General features: G+C 36.4%; 2 long non-coding RNA genes across 2 annotated transcripts in view; one reads left to right on the forward strand and one right to left on the reverse strand.

Moving 5' to 3' along the window:
* The window catches only part of LOC129643830 (uncharacterized), a 94,893-nt gene extending 77,785 nt beyond the window's left edge, over positions 1-17,108 (forward strand). Inside the window, exons 3-4 of the long non-coding RNA XR_008710528.1 lie at positions 2,972-3,044; positions 16,802-17,108. This is a non-coding gene — a long non-coding RNA (uncharacterized LOC129643830). The remainder of the gene's footprint in view (positions 1-2,971; positions 3,045-16,801) is intronic.
* Positions 2,287-10,978, reverse strand: LOC129643833 (uncharacterized). Its single transcript, XR_008710533.1, has 3 exons — positions 10,241-10,978; positions 10,054-10,122; positions 2,287-2,632 (listed from the first exon to the last, which is right to left on the reverse strand). It is a non-coding gene; the product is annotated as an uncharacterized LOC129643833 (long non-coding RNA).
* Positions 17,109-22,858: the final 5,750 nt, after the last annotated feature.

Raw genomic sequence — 22,858 nt, forward strand, 5'->3', positions numbered from 1 at the left:
CTCCCAGAGTTCACTCAGACTCACGTCCATCGAGTCAGTGCCACTGATCTCCAGTAGCATATTGGGTGCCTACTGTACTACTATATATAAAATAGTTAACTAATAAGGACCTTCGGTATAGCGCAGGGAACTCTACTCTGTAATGGCCTATATGGGAAAAGAATCTTAAAAAACAGTGGATATTTGTATATGTATATCTGATTCACTTTGATGTACACCTGAAACTAACACAACATTGTAAGTTAGCTATACCCCAATAAAAATTCAACAGTTCAGTATCAAAAAAAGTTAGCATGATGGTAAAGAATCCACCTGCCAATGCAGGAGAGACAAGAGACTCGGGTTCGATCCCTGGGTCAGGAAGATCCCCTTGGAAGAGGAAATGGCAACTGACTCCAGTATTCTTACTTGGAAAATCCTATGGACAGAGGAGCCTGTCAAGCTACAGTCCGTGGTGTTGCAGAGTCAAACATGACTGAGCGACTAAGCACAAATCAAAAAAAAAAAAAAAAAAAAGTTATATAAAGGAGTCATACACTGTTTTCAAAGGTTCCATGTAAGCTTGAGCTTAGATGCATATGCTGGGTTCTCTTAGCTATTTCAAGCATTTTTTTAATCAAAGAAACTCCAATAGACTTAAATTGGTTATGAGAACTAGTGATGATGTTTCAAAAGAGGACAAATATACCATAGTGGTGTCTGAATACTAAGATTTTTTTCTATGTCTGTGAGTATAATGCTTGCTTACACATACTAGCAAAGAACACAATTAGCATACTAATTTGATTCTCTACCTAAAGAATGAAGAATTGCTTTGATACAGACAGCTGTCCATGAATGGCTGGGGTGACCTTTGGTCAGTTTTCCATCTGTCTTAGAGTAGTAAAAAGTCCAGATTTAGACACGTTTTAGCTGTATGACCTTGAGCAGCCTTCTTATGTTGCTTTTTCTCAGTATCTTCACCTGTAAAATGGAGGCACATCTAATACCTGACTCATGAGGTGGTAGTACGGGTTAAGTTAGCACCTTGCTTGCAATAGATATACCATATATATATATTTTTTTTTTTCACTCTAGTCTGAATCTGTGTATTCTGAGGAGGTCTGTAGTAGGTATAGGACTATCTACTTCTACCTGCCTCTAAAGAGAAAGAAGTAGAGAAAGATTTTAATGAATCTATTTTAAGAGAATTCTGCGGCTATGCAGAAGTCAGCACTTCCTTTTTGCCCTGGCTCCCAGGGATACGAGGCTCCAAGGATAGAGGCACAGGGAGACAGCAAATGATTGCCATCGGGGAACATCTTAGGCCCATCTCTCCAGTGTCATTGGCAGCTCTAAGAATATCAGGTTGATAAATCTAAATAACACCAATTATAATTGCATGACCACAGTTTTCTCAATATTGCCCTGTACTAACTTCCCTCTCCTGCCCTTTTCCCCTCCTTAGACCAGTGGATCTTAATCTTGGTTACACCTTGGAATCATCTGTGGAGCTTTGAAAACTATCGATGACTTGGTCCCATTCTCAGAGAGTCTGATTTTATTTGTCTTTTTAAAAGCTCTCCAGAAAGTCATTGCACTTTTGAGCACTGAAAATTTCAAAATTAATTTTGTTTTTCAACGTAAAGTCCAAGTTAACCCATACCAAAAATGCAGTTAATAAAAAGAAATTGAGTCACAGGGCATAGAATTAATTTCATACTATTAAGAATATTTTGGTACCTTAAGGTTATTTGCTGTAAAAGTAAATGGCAACCCACTCCAGTATTCTTGCCTGGAGAATTCTATGGACAGAGGAGCCTAGTGAGCTACTGTCCATGGGATCGCAAAGAAGAGTCAGACACGACTGAGCAACTAATACACACACACACACACACACACACACACACACACACACACAGTTATTTAAAATCTAGTTTAATGTAAACACCCTCTGTCCTGCCCTGCCTCATAAAATTAAGGCTGTTGAGCCAACTTGGTATGAAAGGTACCAGGCTGGAAGGAGCAGAGCAGTAGGATTTGATCCTATCATTTACTGAAAGATTCTTAAGAGGCAGTGGTAGTTCAGAGTGCTCTCTTGCATCTCTGGTTAGCTCTAGGGATCAAAGGATCTCCTCATTTATTAGCTCTTGTTTGGCTGTTAGTTGTGCTAAATGTATATCTTCAACCCCACTGTCCACAAGACTTTGGTGTGTGTGTCATGATCTGCTGTGATTGAGATATGTTACAAGAAATGTGAAATGATAAGCTTTCGGGTTTAAGAATTAATTCCAGAAAACTCAAGGTTATCCTTGTAACAGCGTTGTTTTCACTCACTTGCACACCAGAACACTGTCCTGAATGGGAGAACATGGTGGAGTTACAATTACTATGGGGGACTGTCATTTGACATGTGTCCCTGTGGAACAAAGATTGGGGTTTTGCAAAAAATCCAATCTCCTAAGTCAAAAGCGTTCCTCACTGGGCCTCATTTGCAGCAGTGCATATTAATGGGGGTGGTGGAGGGAGCTGGACAAAGGGGCCTCTCTGTGTTCCGGTGCCCAGTCTTGTTTTTGGGGACAGAGAGGATCTTGTTTTCTTACATTGAGGAAGGAAGCTGGTGTACAAGGTCACACCTTAAGGCATCTTTGAACTGAAAATGGAAAAAACATCTTAAGTAACTCTACCAGGCTTTATCATCACAAAAATCAGTATATAAACACATCAAATGTAAACGAAATATTTTTAGGAAAAATAAGGACAAAAGTATTACATACTTAGGGGGTTCCTCTGATAATTTGAGTAATTGTGATCTGACCAGTAATTTTAATATTTTCTGCTGAACATGAAGGAATGGGGTACTCCGTTCAGCTTTTTCATTTGTTAGCTAAACTTGCTAGTTGAATAAAAAGAGAAATTGTCAGTTAGGTAATTTAGATCAACACTTTGTTGTTGTTGTTGTTTTGTTTTTGCTTTTTTTTTTGCTTCTCAGGGTTCCTGAGCAGAAGGGAAAATGAGCTTAAACATGAGGCTTGGAGGAGAAAGAAGGGCTGGGGAGAAATATGGTAAGCACTCAATAAGTGGCTGTAGGTGGTTGTCATGGTGGTGATGATAATATTAATAAATCTCTCCTGAGAAAGTTTTCAAATCACAGGGAACTTTGATTTTTATGAGTACTTTGATTTTTATGAGTACTGAGCTATTTTAAGTATTATTTATAACTTTTGTGCTTAATTTTTTTTCTAGTAAGGACTTTGAATGCAAGATAAAGAGGGATTTTTGAAAAGCTTAGCATTCTCAAATTGAAATCACTTGAATCATGTTTTTAATTTTCCTTTTTGTAACAAATGACTTAATTATACTTTGGCATCTTAATTTTCAGCTTCTCAACTTATTAGTGAGTAATATTATGTGGAGTCCTTTGAGTTAAATGGACACAATGTCAAATAAATTTGATTTTATTTTACAATGCAATCGATTAAATTGGGCAAGTAACATAAAATATATGTTGAAGATTTGATTCCTTGTGGCAGTATGGCAAATGAAGTGAAGGACTTTCAAAAAGTGTGATAGATTGCTGTTACCATCTTATTACTACTAATACTATTCGCAACAAAAAGTTTCAGAAAATTCATGGATACAGCTCAAGAAAAATTTGCTTATGGAGAGAAAATCAGGAATGTTTGGGGGGTACTTCCCTAATCTTTCAAAGCAGACACTATCCTGACTTCCCACAATATATTTGACTGGGTTGCTTCCTGAGACAGAAATCTGCAAGGCCTGGTCTGACACACGGCATTTATTGCACTGCCAACATTGAAACATGATATTTTCCTTTCCTTCCAGCTCTTAGTCTTTATTTTACACTGCTCTTTATTTCACATTGCTTTTTATTTTACACTGACCCTAGGCTATTGGTGGCACTGTATGAAATCTCAGTTTTCTAGTCTGCAGATCTGTCACTGTTTACTGAGCTTTTATTGTCACTAGAGACAGCTTTGCATTTTAATACAGTTTCCAGTCCTCTAGGACCCTCTCCCCTGAAACAACTCCAGCTCCCCAGGGCTGCTGCAGAGTGGAGCAGAGAGAGGAGACGCTTTTGTGGACAGTGATGCTGATGGTAGATAACTCCAGCTGTCATTACAAGATCATCCAGATAAGGGGGGGACAATCAAGTAGGGCTTACAGTCCACTTGAGTTTTTCTGATTGTAAAACCAGCCATTTTTCAATTTAAATAATTTAAGGATTCCTGCTTCTCTATACTCTAAGGCTCATTTAGCCTCTTATTAGCTAACTGTTTCTCCAGTTCAAGAGGTAGAAGGGAGGAGTGCAGATTTTTTGTTATTGTTAATTCACAGCAGTGGGTAGTGGTGTGTAAATAAAAAATAAGCCAAACAAATTTGATGAGAAGAGAGAATAGAAATCCATGCAAGTAATCATAATTGATTTTTAAAAGTTAATTAAAAGGAATAACACAGGCCAAATAGTGCAGTGGCCTAGCATGTTATCAACAGGCAAATGACAGAGAGGAGAATGAATTAGAAAATTGATTCCCAGCTAACTAGAACAAGAAACCAGACTAACACAGCTCTTAATTTTAAACTTGAAAATCCCAAATTCTTTACTAAGTCCTTTCCTCATAGTATTCTGACAATGATATTATCTCACACTATTTCCATTGAAGGAATTGCTGGGAGGAGTTGGAGGGAAAGAACAAAATGAAGTTGTAATTTCCTAGAGAATGCAGCTCAGAACCAATTTACAGAATCACCTGTGGCACATCAGTGATGGCAAATGTAGCCAATAAACCATAGGTCTTCCTTTTTTCTCTCTTAGTTGTAAGCTTTTTTATTTTTCTCTTATAAATTTTGCAGCCTTTCCTTCTTCCTAAATTTCTATGATCAAAGACCAGTAATCTACAATATTTACTTTCAAGTAGCATATACAGGAGCTACCCCTCAGGTCATTGACTTCTACTCAAGAAAACAGGACCTGAGGAAACCGTCCAGTAAGAAGGCAAGGCTCTTCCTAAACCTTTCAAGAACATCTTTTGGTAGGACTATGTCTAACATTTTTGTGTAGGCATTCTTGGGCTGGGATAGTTCTAGAGAGTCATGTACTAGCTGAACCCACGGGCCTGTCTTTTCCTTTGCTTAGGAGACATCTGCTCAGATGAAGACACAGATTCCCCAGTATAGAGGTCAGAGCCTGAGCTAGTAGGTTGGTTAGTTAATTAAAGAAAATATTTCCTAACAGAAGTAGGGCTTGAATCTGATGGAGGGATATTCTTGAATTATTAGAAAGACAGTGATGACATGCAGCCTGTTGTTGAACAAGCAAGGTCTTTAGCTTACACTTGAAAAAGAATTATCTTATATAGAAGGTAACATTAGTAACTAAGCAGTTACAATAGGAGGAAAGAGCAGAAAACACTGTGTTGCATTTTCTTTCTCCCCCCATCCTCTTCCCTCTCTTCCTTTCGGCGGTTCTTCCCTCCTTCCTCCTTTGCTTTCTCTTTCTTTCCATTCCTACCCATCTCCCTCGTTATAAACAATGGAAGCCCATCTTTGGATTATTAGAGAATTACCATAGATCTAATTGATGCATAAGTAGACCTCAGGAGAATATGGCATATCTCTATTCAAAGAACAGATTGTAAACAGATTGATATTCTGCTTTTCTTTTTTCCTTTCCCTCTTCTCTCATTTTAGAATTAGGGAAAACAAAAATAACCAGATGTGAGTGCCAGAGAGAGCTAAAATTGCTTGTGCTTCTTCTGTTTCCTTTTCTCTCTTTTTTAGACACTAGAGCACTTGTGGTGGTTTTTTTCCTGAAGCTCTGTAAGATCATGGGCCCTGATTGATTTCCTCAGTACTATACTCCTGGCATTTAGTGTTGTGATTAAATATTTGTTGAGTGATTGAATTAATGGGATGTCTATTAATATCCTGTCCAAAAAATTGAGGATAAAGGATGGGTAAATACAGAACCAGTTAACATAAATAACATAAACATTACCTTGTAGGTCTTTTTCTTTAATCTGCAAAAGTTCTACTAGAGAATTTCCCAAAACGTATTTAACAAAACATTAGCTCTGAAGAATAGATAGATTTTTAAAATGCAAAATAGGTGAGGAAAGTCTATGAAAAAAATTGTTTAGGATACTCTATATTATACAAAGTTCAAAGAGATCTTTACAATATGATTTCTCAGAATTTTTCAGGTCCAAATTGTCACTGTAAATTTCTTAGAGCAGGATATAACATGCTATATTTTAAAGATTATTTGACTATGTTCCTCTTTTACTTGGCACATCTTATAGAAAGACTATTCCATAAAACACAGTTTGGGAAAAGTAGCATCTTCATTCAGCTTTACTTTCTTTAATTCTCTTTTGAATTTAAGTTCTAATTTCTTTCACTGTACATGATACCCTTAAGCACAAAATGTGAATACAATTAACAGTACTGAATTTTACACATAAAAATAGTTAAGATGGTTAATTTTATGTTCTGTTTTTTTAAATCACAATTAAAAGTTTAAAAATACTCCCCAAATATTACTTTACTAAAAATAGATGAATCAGTATTTTACCTAAGGGCTATAATAATGAACCAAAAATTTAATGTTATTGCCAAATAAAGGGCATGATTTGGGGCTACCACCTTTACTCAGTTGTATTACATACCTGGATGCTGTATTCTCAGTAAGTATCTTGGTTTTGAACATTGACTTATGGATCTCTTAGTGTGTGTTTTTAGTAATATTGTTTAGGATGACTATGCAAAAAGATCTATAGATGTGTAGGGAAAGTTTATTGTGGTTTAGTAGAGTGAGTTTAAGACTAAGGCACAAGAAATTGCGCCAAAAAATTGACATTGTTACTGACTCGGAGTGGTACATTAAACCCTGGTTATCTTATGGATAACGTTTCTTTATCCATAAGATATTTACTTCTTCCTTCCAGCAGGGTTATCCCATCTTACATGGAACTCTAACAGTCACAGCAGATAAAGGCAAGAGGTAAGAGGCTACTTGGCCTCCCTTCCTCCATGGCCCTAAGTATCCCCAGAGAGCCCAAGAGCTCAAGGGAACACAGTTTGAAAATCATGATGTTAGATAATCTTTAGTTTTACCCAAGCCTTATTCCTACCACTTGAAGTAAGACTGAAGCAGAAAAGAATATTTGTGTCCATATTAAAGCCTGTGAACCCCTGTAATGTTATACAGACTCACACAGCATTTAGCTATTACAGAATGTAGAATACGTACCATACCACATGCGGCAAGCACCTTTTGAATTTCAACATATATTTTAGATTAAAAAATAAGAAAAATATTACCAGAGTGTATCCTTCCCTCAGTCATTTTATGGATACATTTCAAGATACCAACATGATGGTGGATTAAATTTGAATGCAAATATTGTCACTGGAAGTTGCCCATTTGTACGGTTTCTAAGACTCTCTTATTTTTAATGAGCAAGGTTTTACTAAAAACAAAAAGTGTTAATTACATAAATATGCGTATTCTTTTCAAAGCATACACTATATTATGGTTAAAAAAATAGAAAAATGAATGCAAAACTATTTCAACAGAAGTACTGCTTCTTGAACAGCCTTTAAAATTATGACATGTTTACTGGGAAAATACATTACTTGTGACAGGGGTTACAAAAGCAATATTAACCTTCTTGAAATTTAATAGCAAAGCCAGACATGTAAAAATCAGTACCAGACGTGGTCACATAACTACTTTTGTTAAGATTGTATGTAGGATAAAACAGATATTTAAAACTACATTAAGATGTGGGTAAGTAAATGGGCCTTTAGAAGATTCACAGCACACATGTATGATGAATAAAATCCTGATGCAGATTGTGCTAAGGATAGCATTCTTGGAAATGAAAAGCCTTGTTTTTTTCTTTTGCTTCTGTTATATTAGGGATTGTTGCTTTTGCAGTTTTGTACAAGGTGTCAGACATTAAATTTGTCCTTAAATATACAAATGTCTATCTTTTGAAAGCAGGCATTTGTTTACACTGACAAGCTACCAAACACTTTTGCTGCATTTAATATGTGACTAATGAGTTTTTCTCATTTATAATCAAAGAGGATGTTTGCTTCTGCAAAAAAATATATGATTTACCTAAACATAGCATTGATATTAAGCCAAGAACTCCATGGTAGTAGTTTAAAGATGTGATGAATTATAGATTATAAAATTTTACTTACCATCAAATACAAGTTTGTTTTACAAAATAATTTTTTTCTGAAATTTATTGTCACTATAATTTTATCATATATTATTTGTTTGTCATGTAACATTGATATTTAAAAGAGATTCATGTTTTAAATTATTTCATTGTTTTTATAACCCTAAAATATTTCATTAAAATCTCTGAAAGCGTTTTTACTTATTTTAGAGAGTGCTCTAGCTTGACACATATTAAAAAAATAAAGGTCAAAAGTCATAAAGGATAATAGCTGATGGTTTTGATAATGCTAATTATATATTTCTGAGAATTAAAGTAGAAAAGGAAATATGAATACTAAAGAAAGATAAACATCCCAATGCTGGATTTAAAAAAAATAATGAAAAAACTCTTAAAATGTCTTTGTACTTCACTGTCATAATTCAAAGACATAATGAAGCCTGAATTAAAAATGTCAGTTTCTGTGAGTGTTGATAACTTGGTTCTTTGTTGGGCAAGTCAAAATGTGTCTGTTTGATAGGCAAAAATGACAGACTAAAAATGGGAGAAGTTGGATCTAAAAAAAGAAACACACACACATACACAGACACACGACTTTAAAAAAGGTCCATAATGTACTTAAAGGAGAAGACCTGTAGGGTAGGAGGCAGTATCTTTAGGAAGTCACCGAGCAGCACTAAAAGGCAATGTCCACGGCCAATCAAAATGATTTCTGTGACTGCTGGGGCTCTTGCATCCCCGTCTTTACACTAGACTGGAAACCCTTTGTACTAATTACCAGACTGTACCAGATTTTCTGGTTCAGTTCAATCCTATAATTGACTGACAGTGATGGGCAAGGAAGGGGAAAAATTCAGGCTCAACACTGCAAGCAGAGGGTCAGAAATGGTTTCACAGAGAGCTGGTCACAGCCTGGCACTAAAAGCAGGGTTAAGCAAGCATCATCAGCACTTTCTTCTAATTCTCAGGTTAAAAAGGAAATGAGGAAGAAAAAACAACAGTCCAGGCTGTTCTCCTCTTACAGACCAGTTCTTAGCGTGCAACCATTTTGCAAAAAATAGAGAATAGCTTCATGTGTAAATGGTAATTTTAGATGTCATTAATTTTTATTTTGCTTTTTGGAAATAGAGGTTTTTCTCCAAGAACTCAAATAGGGTCATTTTGCTAAAGTTCAACAGTCTTTTGTTTATTTACAGAAACTCGCTCCTCTCCTACTTGGATAACTGTGGTAATTCTAGGAAAAACAATGCTGCTATTTAATTCCTAGGGCTAAAAAAATCATTAAAGTGCAAGTCTTATTTAGAGAGCCTGTGATAGGTTACATAATCAAACTTAAGGATTTGAAAACGTCATTATTTTCACCTCTTTTGCTTGTTTGTAATTCATTGATTTGGATTTACTGTATGTCTTTAGTAATAAAATGGTTGCCCATGAACCCATACTTTTTAAAACAAAAGTTTGAATAATAATTTACATGACTTGCAGTTAATTCATTAAAGAAATAGAACACATTGAGCACTGGATTAAAGACTTAATCGGCTGACCATCATTTGTTATTTGCTTAGAACTGTTCTCCTCCCACTTTATTTGTAACCAAAAGAGCAACCTCTAGCTTTAGCTACACCAAACATTAAAAAAGCAGGTGCCAGAATCAGGGTCAAAATGAGACTCAGGCCATTCAGTAGGCAAGTGAGAATTATGTACTATCTTGTTGAGGTCAATTGACTTGAAATTTAATCACAGGTTAAGCCCCTTTTCTTTCCAGGCTAAAGAGTAAGCAACACCTGTGCCAGCAGCAGCTCACATTGCAGTTGACATAGCAGCCAGTTCAATTTTTAGTTACAAGTCAATTACTTACAGGAATAGAAAGGGAACATTTCATTCATTCCATGGATGGTCACTTTCCCGGAGAAACCTGTCAGGCTTTCTTTCTCCAAAAGAAGAAAAGAGAAGAAAAAAGTAAAAGTTAAAAATAAGTGATATGCTGCAAAAGTTCTAGAGCTAGGCCAGCACACTACAGCAGAGAAGTTGCGCAAATGGCTTACCTTCCAAATACTGAACAGAGCTGTCTTGGCAATGAGGCCTATCCCTGCTGATAAGTCCTGGGACTTGCCTCATCAGAGAATCAAAACAGGTGAAATGATAATAGGTGATCTACACCTGAGAAGAGGGCCAGCTGACTGTATGAAAGGAGAGAGCAAATGAGTAAACTGTCTTTCCCCAGCTACAGTCAGCCCTTGTGCAAGGGGAGTTTCAAATGCACTGGCTATAGACTTTTGTCCAAAGCTGTGGTTCTTTTTTTTTTCCTCTTTTTTCTTCTTTCTTTCTTTTCTTTTCTTTCTTTCTTTTTTTTTTTCTTCCTTAGTGAAGCTAGATTAGTTCATACAAAACTCAACAATACAGCACTGAAACCCATTGTTGATATTCAACATTTTTCACATAGCGGAACAGAATAGACAATACGGTATCTAGGAAACCATGGGCTGGATTACAAACTGATGATATCTCATCCTTCTGGGGGCCTGTAATCCTTTTTATTACCTACCACAGTAAAAAAAAAAAAATCACTGTGTGTGTGGGGGAAGCTCTTTCAGAATAAATCAGTAACATTGCTATTCTTAGGTAAATAGGATAAATTAAAATGAAGTCTTGCTTGTAACACTAAATCCCAAAGTGCCACTTGCTTTTTATGCAAGTTAATGATTTTTAAATCTATCTTAACCTTTATATGAGCTTCCATAGGTTTAAAACATTAAAATATTTGTAGAAATTTGCTTAATAACAGTGTTTAAAATTAACTTGGACTTTCAATTTCTTATGATAAATACCTGGAAAGTTCATTTCAAAGAACCCATATTGATGCTAAGGGCTGAGTACAAAATAATTTTCATTGATTTGTATTAAAATACTTGTGTTGGATTATTAATATACTATATTTATTTCCTCCATTAAGAACACACTGAACTCCAAAATTTGGGGGCTTACTTTCCTGATATCTAGTTTAATACATTTTTTAAACTTTTTTGACCCCATGTCATTTTAATTGTTCATTGTTTTTAAATGCATTTCCTGATCATGTTTAACTGCAAAGCCATTCTATGCGAGGAAGTTATGCCTATTAACCTTTTAGAAATCTGGTCCAATCCCTTTTTAAGATGCAATCCAGTTCCCATACTTTTCTTAAGCCTGCAAATGGTCTAGGTAGCCACAGAAGTGATTGTTCCTACCAGTTTCTTTTCATCACTTCTGCAATTGACCAATTGACAACTGATTGATGGTTATCTTTTCACTTCAACAATGAAAGAAATTACCATCACTATAGCTATGTACAGTAAATGCCTCCAGAGTAAATTACATGATTCTAAAATTCTCCTTAGCTCACTTAGTAAAACATCAACACAAAAAAGTTTCTTTTTGCGCCTCCTTTCCTGTACCACAGATTTGGCCTTTTCTGTCAGCTGCAAAAAAAGAACTTGACAGCTTCTTTAAAAAGAGGAGTATAAAGGAACTTGAATAAAGGATGGCACTGGGCCTGTCTCAAGCAAGTGGCCATTCTTTGCACTGGGAAAAAAATTAGGCATGTGAGCACAGATAAGCCCTATAAGAATACTCTAACGATCATTCCCAGTGACCTTGAGATTCTTTCCTTCTGTAACCATTCCTGAACATCAGACTGACAACATAGGTTCTGAACATGAATCTCCAACTTATTTTGAGTAGGTGTTGTTTCTCATTGGAAAGAAAACATCCTTAAAAATTTAAACTCCTTTACTGCACTGCAAAGACTCCCCCTGCTCTTTGTAAAAGTGCTCAAACAAGTGCTATTACGCTAGTGTCACGTTCGTTATGATATGTTGATGGCCATGAGGTTTAAATTCCACCACCAAATCTAAACTTACTGTAAATGTGTATTTTTTTCCCTCACATCAAAGTCCTGAATCTTGTCAAAGAAGGATATTCAAACATTTTTTCTATCCCTGTACAATTAAAGTCATTATTATTATTTTTGGTGATGTAAATATGCTATGAAAGATTGAACTGATTTCCTCTCTTATTCCACTCCCATCCCTCTATAAGATCTTGTTTAAAAGTGAAAAAACACACCCAAACAGATAAGAAACATGACTTCTCACTATTTCACCTTGATGTCCTAAATCCATAGAATTTGTTTTATTGAATGTCACAATGTAAACTGAACTACAGTTTTATTGTCTAGAATGACTTGACAGTGTTTGCAGCTTTTTCTCTCTCAATGTTAGCCTCTTCTGTCCATAGTATTTTCCAGGCAAGAATACTGGAGAGGGTTGCCATTTCCTTTTCCAGGGGATCTTCCTGACCCAGAGACTGAACTCTTGTTTCTTGTGTCTCCTGCATTGGCAGGTGAATTCTTTACCATTGCGCCACCTAGGAGCCCCACATATTCTATAAATATATGTATGTGACAGCATGTGATACCGTCACACGATACTGGCATGCTGACAGCACTAAATAAGTTTTGTTTACTCAAACAAGTTACTGTCTTCCCTGTTACCTTTGCTATACTTGCTATAGCAGTGATATTATTATTCAAAATATACCAGATAAAATTCATGAAACATCACTTTTATATCCTTACACTTGCTCTCCAAAGACCTATGTACTAGTCTAGATCTATAGCAGGTCATACAAGCATTAATAAAACTGCTTTCAAGATGATCTGATCTTCCATCTTAACCCACAACATCACTGTTGGAATAACCTCTCTCTGACTCTGCTTTTGCCATATTACATACACCTTGGTTTTAAAATCTATGATACTTCTCTCTCTTTCTCTTTGTGTGTATATGTGTGTGTGTGTGTGTATATATATATATATATATATATATGAATATATAGTGAATCAAGAAAAGTAGAATTATATGATACAACATAGGTTTGGTGGTTAAAGAATCTGCCTGCAATACAGGAGACCTGGGTTGGATCCCTGGGTCAGGAAGATCCTCTGGAGAAGGGAATGGCTGCCCATTCCAGTGTTCCTGCCTGGAGAATTCCATGGACATAGGAGCCTGGTGGCCTACAGTCCATGGGGTCAAAAAGAGCTGGACAGGACTGAGCGACTAACTCTTTCCTTTCTTCTCTTTGGTTCCTGGGCATCATTTGTAGTGTAAGGGAAACAGGGACCTTGGTTAACAGAGGTGATCCTCTGCTTGCTGACAGGTACTGAGTGGTGCCACACCACCAGCAAGGAGCAGCCTTCCTGTATCCTGCTTACACTGGGTGAACCTCTGGAGGGTCATACTTATTTCTGGGTCCTAAGTTTTGAGAAGGATACTTCAAATCAGTGGTTGACAAGTAATATTAACTCAGGTGGGTTGGACTCTGGAAAACATGTGAGTGATGGTTGAAAGAATTGGGCTGCTGCTGCTAAGTCGCTTCAGTCGTGTCTGACTCTCTGCTGCTAAGTCACTTCAGTCAAAAGAATTGGGCATTCAGAGTTTTTGAAAAGCTATCCTAGTGATTCTAAAGTGAAGCCAAGTTTTGAGAATCATTGTTCTAAACTAGTGATTCTCAAAGTATTGCCCTCGATGAGCTGCATCCTCTGTCTTCAGCCTGCTGTCTTCACTTTTAATTCACAGATGGCTTGAGAGAGATGGGAGTACCAACGTAATCTTTCTGTCAGGACAGGAGATACGGGCTTGAGAGCCACTGGAATAGAAATGGCAGTGGAAACTAGCAGAATAGATGAATGGTCTGAAGGAACATTGCATGTACAGTGAGGAAATAACTACAAGGTTTGCAACTCAGGGAATACCCACAATTTGAGTTAGGAGGAGGAAGAAACACTGCTAGAGGAGAGACCTGGCACAGAGGCAGGACGAGACCATGGACACCCCAGTGGCTTCGAAGACAGGCTGACCAATCAGCAATGTCAGATGAGGCAGGCAATTGATTAGGCTGATCTAAGAAAAGGACAAAAGAGTTGGCTGGAAGAAAGTCATTGCTAACCTTTGACCAAGGAATTTAATATTGGGGTGGAGGAAAAAGTCAGACTATGGAGATTCAGAAGAGAATGGGAGGAGAAGAATGAGGTGCAGTAGGTATAAAAAATATTTTTTCAATACTGGTTGGGAAAGGAAGAAAGAGGGCAGTTAATGGGAGCAGCAGCCTCCAAGAAGCCAGTGTTAGGGAAGAAGTTTTCATATTTTAAGAACTAAAGGAAGAAGCCTTCAGTTCAGTTCAGTCGCTCAGTCGTCGTGTCTGACTCTCTGCGACCCCATGAACCGCAGCATGCCAGGCCTCCCTGTCCATCACCAACTCCCGGAGTCCACCCACGCCCATGTCCATCGAGTCGGTGGTGCCATCCAACCATTTCATCCTCTGTTGTCCCCTTCTCCTCCTGCCCTCAATCTTGCAGCATCAGGGTCTATTCAAATGAGCCAGCTCTCCACATCAGGTGGCCAAAGTATTGGAGTTTCAGCTTCAACATCAGTCCTTCCATTGAACACCCAGGACTGATCTCCTTTTGGATGGACTGGTTGGACCTCCTTGCAGTCCAAGGGATTCTCAAGAGTCTTCTCCAACACCATAGTTTAAAAGCATCAATTCTTCAGCACTCAGCTTTGTTTATAGTCCAACTCTCACATCCATACATGACCACTGGAAAAACCATAGCCTTGACTAGACAGACCTTTGTTGGCAAAGTAATGTCTCTGCTTTTTAATATGCTGTCTAGGTTGGTCATAACTTTCCTTCCAAGGAGTAAGCGTCTTTTAATTTCATGGCTGCACTCACCATCTGCAGTGATTTTGGAGCCCAGAAAAATAAAGAAGCCTTCAGGAGACTGTATTTGTTGAAGTGGGAAGAAGACCTATCATGAGAACACAGAATAAAGTGAGGAGTAGAAAAGAAGTAAGAGGACTCAGAGTTGCCTTAGGAGTGGAAAAAGAAAAGAAACATAGAAGGATTTATATGGAAAAATGGTTTGTGAAGGTAAAGAGTGTAATAAATAGGTCATACTGGATGGCACCAAGCTTCTTTTTGAAGCAGGAGTAAAATCATTCACTAAGGCTTTAATTTCTTTTTTTTCTTTTTTGAATAAGAGACAGCAGAGGGTAAAGGTGCACAGAGATTTAGAAGAGGAAAAAAAGGATTGAGGAAAAAATGCATTTCTCAGAGGCTTAGCACTGGCTTTCACCTTACTTCCACATTTCTAGTTTGCATACTTCTATAATGTTAACTCTTGCCTGCTTGACTTAGAGTAACTTGACTTTTCAGTAGCTCTTTCCCCACACTCTCCATAATGGTCCATGGTCTTCAGAATTGGCCCTTAACCATCTTCTCAACTCAGTCTGCACTTTCTCCTTGCCTATCACTCCCATGGCTTTATCAAATTGGTTATCAAATTCAAAGGCAGCCCTAGTCTTTCTCTTGAATTCTAGATCTGTATTTAGCTGTCCACTGAACATATAGTACCTCAGCTGCATAGTATTTTAAATCAATCTGATTCTTTATTTGCTTAACTGTGAACCAATGAAAACATGTTCCCCTGTCTTCAACACCCTGTCTGTCTTTACCACACTTACTTATGGTGGATTCCAAAGCAGGAAGCTTTCAATGATCTCTTATTTCTCAATTCTGATAACTGATAATTGTCTAATTTTTAAAATTTTACTTTTCAAATATTGCATCTTTTCTAATTCTTAATTTGAAGTTCAGCCCTCCATTGTGCCTTACAATAAGCTTCTAATAGATCTCTCGGGTTCTAATAATATATTCCCTCTTTAAGTAGTCTCCATTTTATGACCAGAGATGTTATTATAAAATACAGATCCGTTTGTGTCTCTCACCTTTAATGACTATCCATTTCCTATTACTATGGTTTTCATAGTGTTTTCTGGAACCAAGGGTTCCATGGAGAGTTTTTTAAGAACTCCAAAATCAAATTATAAATATGATCTTGTATCACTGATGAAAATCTATTACTGTAGCATACATGGTACAGATGCACATGTTTGTGGTGAAACATGTTCTAAATGTACTATTAGATCTCTGGAGAATCCAGAGAAAAATCCAAGAATATGCACCCATTATGTTTGAAGAATAATAAGTATGAAAACTGATATGGCGAGGAAACTTTCCAAACCAAAAGGGCAAAGTGTAAATATTGCCATTTTCTTTATTTTGCATGTCTTTGCATGCAATAAGAAAGGTTTATTACAAATAAACTACATAACACATGCATAACAGGAGGAAGTGCATACTTCTGAAACATCAAATAAAATGAGAAGAATGTGGAAAGATGTATTTGTACTTCTTGAATAAAAGTGATAGTAGCAAAAATACAGGAGTAGTGATATTTTTATAAAAGTGACTACTGAAAATATGTTTGAGGAATCATCCAAGTTGCACAGATAAGTATTAACTCTTAAGAAAATGTTTTCTTTTCAAAGCAGTTTTAGTTTATTATATTCAGATCACCAATTTTTATTTTATTTGGATGCAGAGAAATTGAATCTATCATATTATTTTTATTGAGGTCTATTTGATTTATAATGTTTCAGGTGTACAGTAAAGTGATTCAGATATATATACGCATATTTACTTTTTCATATTCTTTTCCATTATAGGTTATTCAGTCAGTCAGTTCAGTCACTCAGTCGTATCCAACTCTATGTGACCCCATGGACTGCAGCACACCAGGCTTTCCTGTCCATCACCAACTCTTGGAGCTTGCTCAAACTCATGTCCATCGAGTTGCTGATGCCATCACTTTATTGGTTATTACAAGATATTGAATACAGTTCCCTGTGCCATGCAGTAAATCCTTGTTTTTTATCTATTTTATATATAGTTGTGTGTATCTGCTAATCCCAAATTCCTAATTTATCCCTCCCCCTTTCTCCCCTTTGGTAAACCATAAACTTGTTTTCTATATCTGTGAGTCTATTTCTGTTTTGTATGCAAGTTCATTTGTATCATCTTTTTAGATTCCACATGTAAGTGATATAATGTTTGTCTTTGACTTCATGAAGTATGATAATCTGTATGTCCATCTATGTTGGTGTAAATGATGTTATTTCATTCTTTTTTATGGCTGGATAATAATCCACATATATATCACATCTTCTTTATCCATTCATCTATTGATGGACATCTAGGTTGCTTCCAGCTATTGGCTATTGTAAATCATGGTGCTCTGAACACAGGGTGCATGTATCTTTTTGAATGAGAGTTTTCCTCTTTTCTGGATTTACACTGAGAAATGAGATTGATGAATACTATGGTAACTCTATTTTTAGTTTGTAAAGGAACCTCTATACTGTTCTCCATAGTGGCTACACTGGTTTACATTCCCACCACCGTGTAGGAATGTTTTTTTTCTCTGTACCCTCTCTAGCACTTATTATTTGTACACTTCATGATGATGGCCATTCTGACCAGTGTGAAGTGATACCTCATTTTAATTTGCATTTCTCTAATAATTGGTGATGTGAAGTGTCATTTCATGTGCTTGATAACCATCTGTATGTCTTCTTTGGGTAAATGTTTATTGAGGTCTTCTGGTCATTTTTCTGTTGGGTTGTTTTTGTTTTAGTTTTTTTTTTTTTTAAATATCAAGCTGTATAAGCTGTTTGTGTTTTTGGAAATTAATCCCTCATCTGTCACATAATTTGCAAATATTTTCTCCCATTCCATAGATTTTTGTTTTGTTTATGGTTTCCTTTGCTGTGCAAAAGCTAAGTTTAATTAGGTCCCATTCATTTATTTTTGCTTTTGTTTTTATTACTGTAGGCGATGGATGCAAAAAAAATACTACAGCAATTTATGTCAGAGTGTTCTGCCTATGATTTCCTCTAGGGGTTTTATAATATCTGGTCTTACGTTTGGGTCTTTAATACATCTTGAGTTTATTTTTGTATATAGTGTTAGAGAATGTTCTAATTTAATTCTTTTACATGTAGCTGTCTAGTTCTCCCAACGTGACTTATTGAAGACAGAATCTTTTCTGCATTGTGTGTTCTTGCCTTCTTTGTCATAGGTTAATTGACTGTAAATGTATGGGTTTATTTCTGAGCTTTCTTTTTTTAAATTAATTTTAATTGGAATATAGTTGCTTTACAATGCTGTGTTAGTTTCTGAAAAGTGAAAGTGTTAGTTGCCCAGTCGTGTCCAGCTCTTTGCAACCCCATGGTCTGTAGCTTGCCAGGCTCCTCTGTCCATGGGATTCTCCAGGCAAGAATACTGGAGTGGGTAGCCATTTCCTACTCCAGGGGATCTTCCTGACCCAGGGGTCAAGCCCTGGTCTCTTGCATTGCAGGCAGATTCTTTACCATCTGAGCCACCAGGGAAGCCCATGTTCATTTCTATCGTATAGCAAAATGAATCAGCCATACTTATATGTATATACCCTCCCTTTTGGACTTCCTTTCTATTCAGGTCACCAAGCTGCATTAAGTAGAGTTCCCTGTACTATACAGTATTTCTCATTAGTTATCTATTATATACACAGTATCAATAGTGTATATGTGTCAGTCCCAGTCTCCAGTTCCTCTTGCTCCCTTTCCCCCTTGGTATCCATACATTTGTTCTCTACGTCTGTGTCTCTGTTTCAACTTTGCACATAGTATCATCTGACCTTTTTTTTTTTTTATATTCCACCTATCTGTATTAATATACAATATTTGTTTTTCTCTTTCTGACTTATTTCACTCTGTATGACACTCTCTAGATCCATCCACATCTCTACAAATGATACAATTTTGTTCCTTTTTATGGTTGAGTAATATTCCTTTGGGCTTCCCTGGTGGCTCAGATGGTGAAGAATCTGCCTGCAATGCAGGATACCTGGGTTTGGTCCCTGGGTCAGGAAGATCCCCTGGAGAAGAGAATGGCTGCTCATTCCGGTGTTCTTGTCTGGAAAATTCCATGGTCAGAGGAGCATGGCAGGCTATATAGTCCATGGGGTCACAAAGAGTTGGACACCACTGAGTGACTCACATTTATATCACAATGTTCCCGTGTATATACGTACCACACCTTCATTATCTATTCTCTGTTGATGGACATTTAGGTAGGTTCCATGTCCTGGCTATTGTAAATAGTGCTGCTGTGAACATTGCAGTGCATGTATCTTTTTAAATTATGGTTTTAGGCTGGGTATAGGCTCAGTATTGGGATTGCTGGGTCATATAGTAGTTCTATTTTTAGTTTTAAGAAACTAAAATCATGCTATTTTCCATAGTGGCTGTATTAGTTTATAGTCCCACCTATTTCTGAGCTTTCTAGTCTGTTCCATTGATCTAGTGTCTGTTTTTGTTTCAGGATCTTACTGTTTTGATTACTGTAGATTGTAGTATTGTTTGAAGTCAGGGAGCTTGATTCTCCCAGCTCTTTCTCAGAATTGTTTTGGCTACTGGGGGTCTTTTGTGTTTCTATGCAAATTAAAAAAATTTTGTTCCAGTTCTGTGAAAAATGTCATTGGTAACTTGATAGGGATTGCTTTGAATCTGTAGATTGCTATGGGTAGTATGATCATTTTAAAATATTGATTCCTCCAGTCCCAGGATGAGTGGTATATCTTTCCATCTGTTTGTGTCATCTTTAATTTCTTTCATTAGCATCTAATAGTTTTTGGAATACAGTTCTTTTGCTTTCTTGGGTAGGTTTATTCCTAGGTATTTTCTTCTTTTTGATGTAACGGTATGTGGATTGTTTCCTTAATTTCTTTTTCTTATAGTGCATTATTAATATATAGACATTAAACAGACTTTTGTAAATTGACTTTGTATCCTGCCTCTTTACTGAATTCACTGATGAGCTCTAATAGTTTTCTGATAGCAATGTTAGATTTTCTATGTATAGTGTCATGTCATCTGCACACAATGACAGTTTTACTTCTTCCTTTCCAATTTGGATTCCTTTTATTTTCTTATTTCCTTTTCTTCTCTGATTGCTGTGGCTAGGACTTCCAAAACCATGTAGAATAAAAGTAGCCAGAGTGGATATCTTTGTTTTGTTCCTGATCTTAGAAGGAAGGCTTTCAGCTTTTCACTGTTGAGTATGATGTTAGTTGTAGATTTGTCATGTATGAACTGCTTCCCTCCTTGAAGTGGTCATAGCAGGAATGGAATTAGGAGTAGAGCTTGAAGGGGAGACATGATCCACCAAGGGAGAAGGAGCAAATGGTGAAGAGAACATGTCCTGCCATGTGCATTCTGTATGGCTTTTCACAGATTACTTAATCCCTTTTAATCTGATTTCATTAGCTGTAAAATGAGGTTAATAAAAACACAATTTGGCCTGTTCTTTTTCAGGGGGAAAAAAAAAAAAGCCTCTAGGAAGGCTTCTAACCCAGTTCCTGGCACTTACTAGGAGCAACAGTTTACTCTCCTGACAGCCAGACCATTTGCATTTCTTTCTTTTCCCTTCCTTGCTCTGCCTGGACATTAGTTGATGCCACTTCCTTAGGCTGCTCACATTGCATCTCCATGCAAAGCTGTCAGGGACTCACTGCAACTGAATTGTTTCCCCCTCATCAGGGTGGGCACCTCTACTGAAAGCAAACTCTGTTTCTTGGTAGAATGAAAAAGAAACTGGCCACATCATCATCGTTATTACTTTTTGAAGCACGAATTTAGAAGGTCTTGTAGACTCCCTGAAAAAGGCATCATCTTTTTACTCACTGTTTTCATTATTTTATTCCTCAAGCAAACATTTTAGACAATTAAAACAAGTTGGTTTCAAGCTTTTCAGTGTTTCAATTAAGATTTTTATGTTCAGTATTCAGTGGTATGTAATTTTGGAAGTATGATGCCAATTTTAATTAATTTTCATAGGTTTGCTAATTAAAACAATTAAGATGTAGGCCTTATGCTTTGGAAAAATAATTGGAGGAACTCTTGAACATTATCCTTGAGGTTTCACACAAGCATGAAATGGTGTAAATTTGTTTTAAAAATAGCTGGAAACCCAAAAGAAGTAATTATAACATCAAAGTTGTGTCTGCATCTATCTTTTAAAAAAATTATAGTAGATAAAATTTTCCTTGAGTTTCTGGAAGCTGATTCTGCCTCTGTGTTCATGGTGGTAATAATAATTAGGAGTAACACTAAACAAATTTTCAATAACAGCATGACACGGAAACTTTAAACTTTGGAGATAAATGTCAACAAGACAAAGTACTGAGAGATGAAAAAATGAGAGAACAAATACAGAAAGCCCAAAGGAATGGAAGGAGGAATATGTAATGTAAATTAATAATCCTGTTGCCAACAGGATACAGTCCTTGAGATAAATGGGTTTCCAACTTTTTTGAAGTCACAGATCTTTAGAGTCAAAGCACACTTCCTAGAAGGTTCACACAGAACATAATTCTTAATAGTAGTAGTAATATGATAGTGTATATGAAAAGAAAAATGAACAAGAAGCAGGAATACTCAAACTGTTTAGCAAAGTGGTTAAATGCAGGAACTCTGGTGTCACAGTATCTAGGTTTTAATCTTTGCTCTGCCTCTAAAATAGGGGTAGTAAAACCTATCCCAAAGGGTCATTGTAGGGACTAAATGAGTTATTATATGTAAATCACTTAGAACAATATTCTATCCAAAATAAAGATTAGTTATATTTATAAATATCCTCACAAATATTTAAAATATGAAAAATTAGTAATTTCTGCAAGCAATCTCCCCATTGTTTAGTTTCTCCATATGTTGTTATACAATCTTGGCAGAGGCCCAGAGTTTTGGCAAACAATGATTTAAAATCTCAGTATAGTTTTGCCAAACATCAAAACGAATCCGCCACAGGTATACATATGCTCCCCATCCTGAACCCTCCTCCCTCCCCACACCATCTGTTTCAGGTTTAAAAATAAAATTAAATTAAAAGAAAAAAAAAATAAAATCTCAGTATATTTATCAGGGGTCATAAAAATGTTGATACCCTTTGATTCAATAATTTTGCCTTAAGGAACCTAGTTGAAGGAAATAATAAAAATGAAAAAAGTATTAACAAAATTATTCACCACAGCATTATGTAGGAATAAAAATTAAAATTAAATGTCAGAAAATAGGGGAATAAATAAGGATTCTTTACATAGATGATGACATATTTAAAAGGTACAATATATACTAGCTTAAAAAATGTTGGCCTCTGGCTATCTTTCATAATGAATGTTAATTACATGCACAAATGCTAATGGTATAGTGGTGAGAGAGCTCAGCAAAATATATAGTTGTATTTATAGTCTGATCCTCACTTTAGAAATATGTCTAGAACATACCTTTGAAAATGTAGTTAATAACATTGTTTCAGAGGGTTAGAACAAAGGTCATCAAACCTTTTCTGTAAAGTGCTGGCTGATGTAAACATTTTAGGTTTTGTAGACCGTAGAGTTTCTGTCATAACTACCAGACTGCTGTGGTGGTGTGGAAAGCAGCCGTAATTAACAGTCAACAGATGGGGGGGCGGGGCGGGGTGCTGTGTTCCAATAAAACTTAATTTACAAAAAATAGGCTTGCTGGCCATAATTTGTCAACCTCTAGGTTAGATTTGCAGATGCATTTATCCTTTTTAAATATTTTTCTCAATTTTCCAAAGTGAGAAAAGGATAAATTACTTTCACACTAAAAAATTAAAACAATGTGTTATAAAAAGCAAAATATCCTCTGCTATAAAGAATAAGA

This window comes from Bubalus kerabau, chromosome 2 (assembly GCF_029407905.1).
Source record: "Bubalus kerabau isolate K-KA32 ecotype Philippines breed swamp buffalo chromosome 2, PCC_UOA_SB_1v2, whole genome shotgun sequence".
NCBI classification, from domain to species: Eukaryota; Metazoa; Chordata; class Mammalia; order Artiodactyla; family Bovidae; genus Bubalus; species Bubalus kerabau.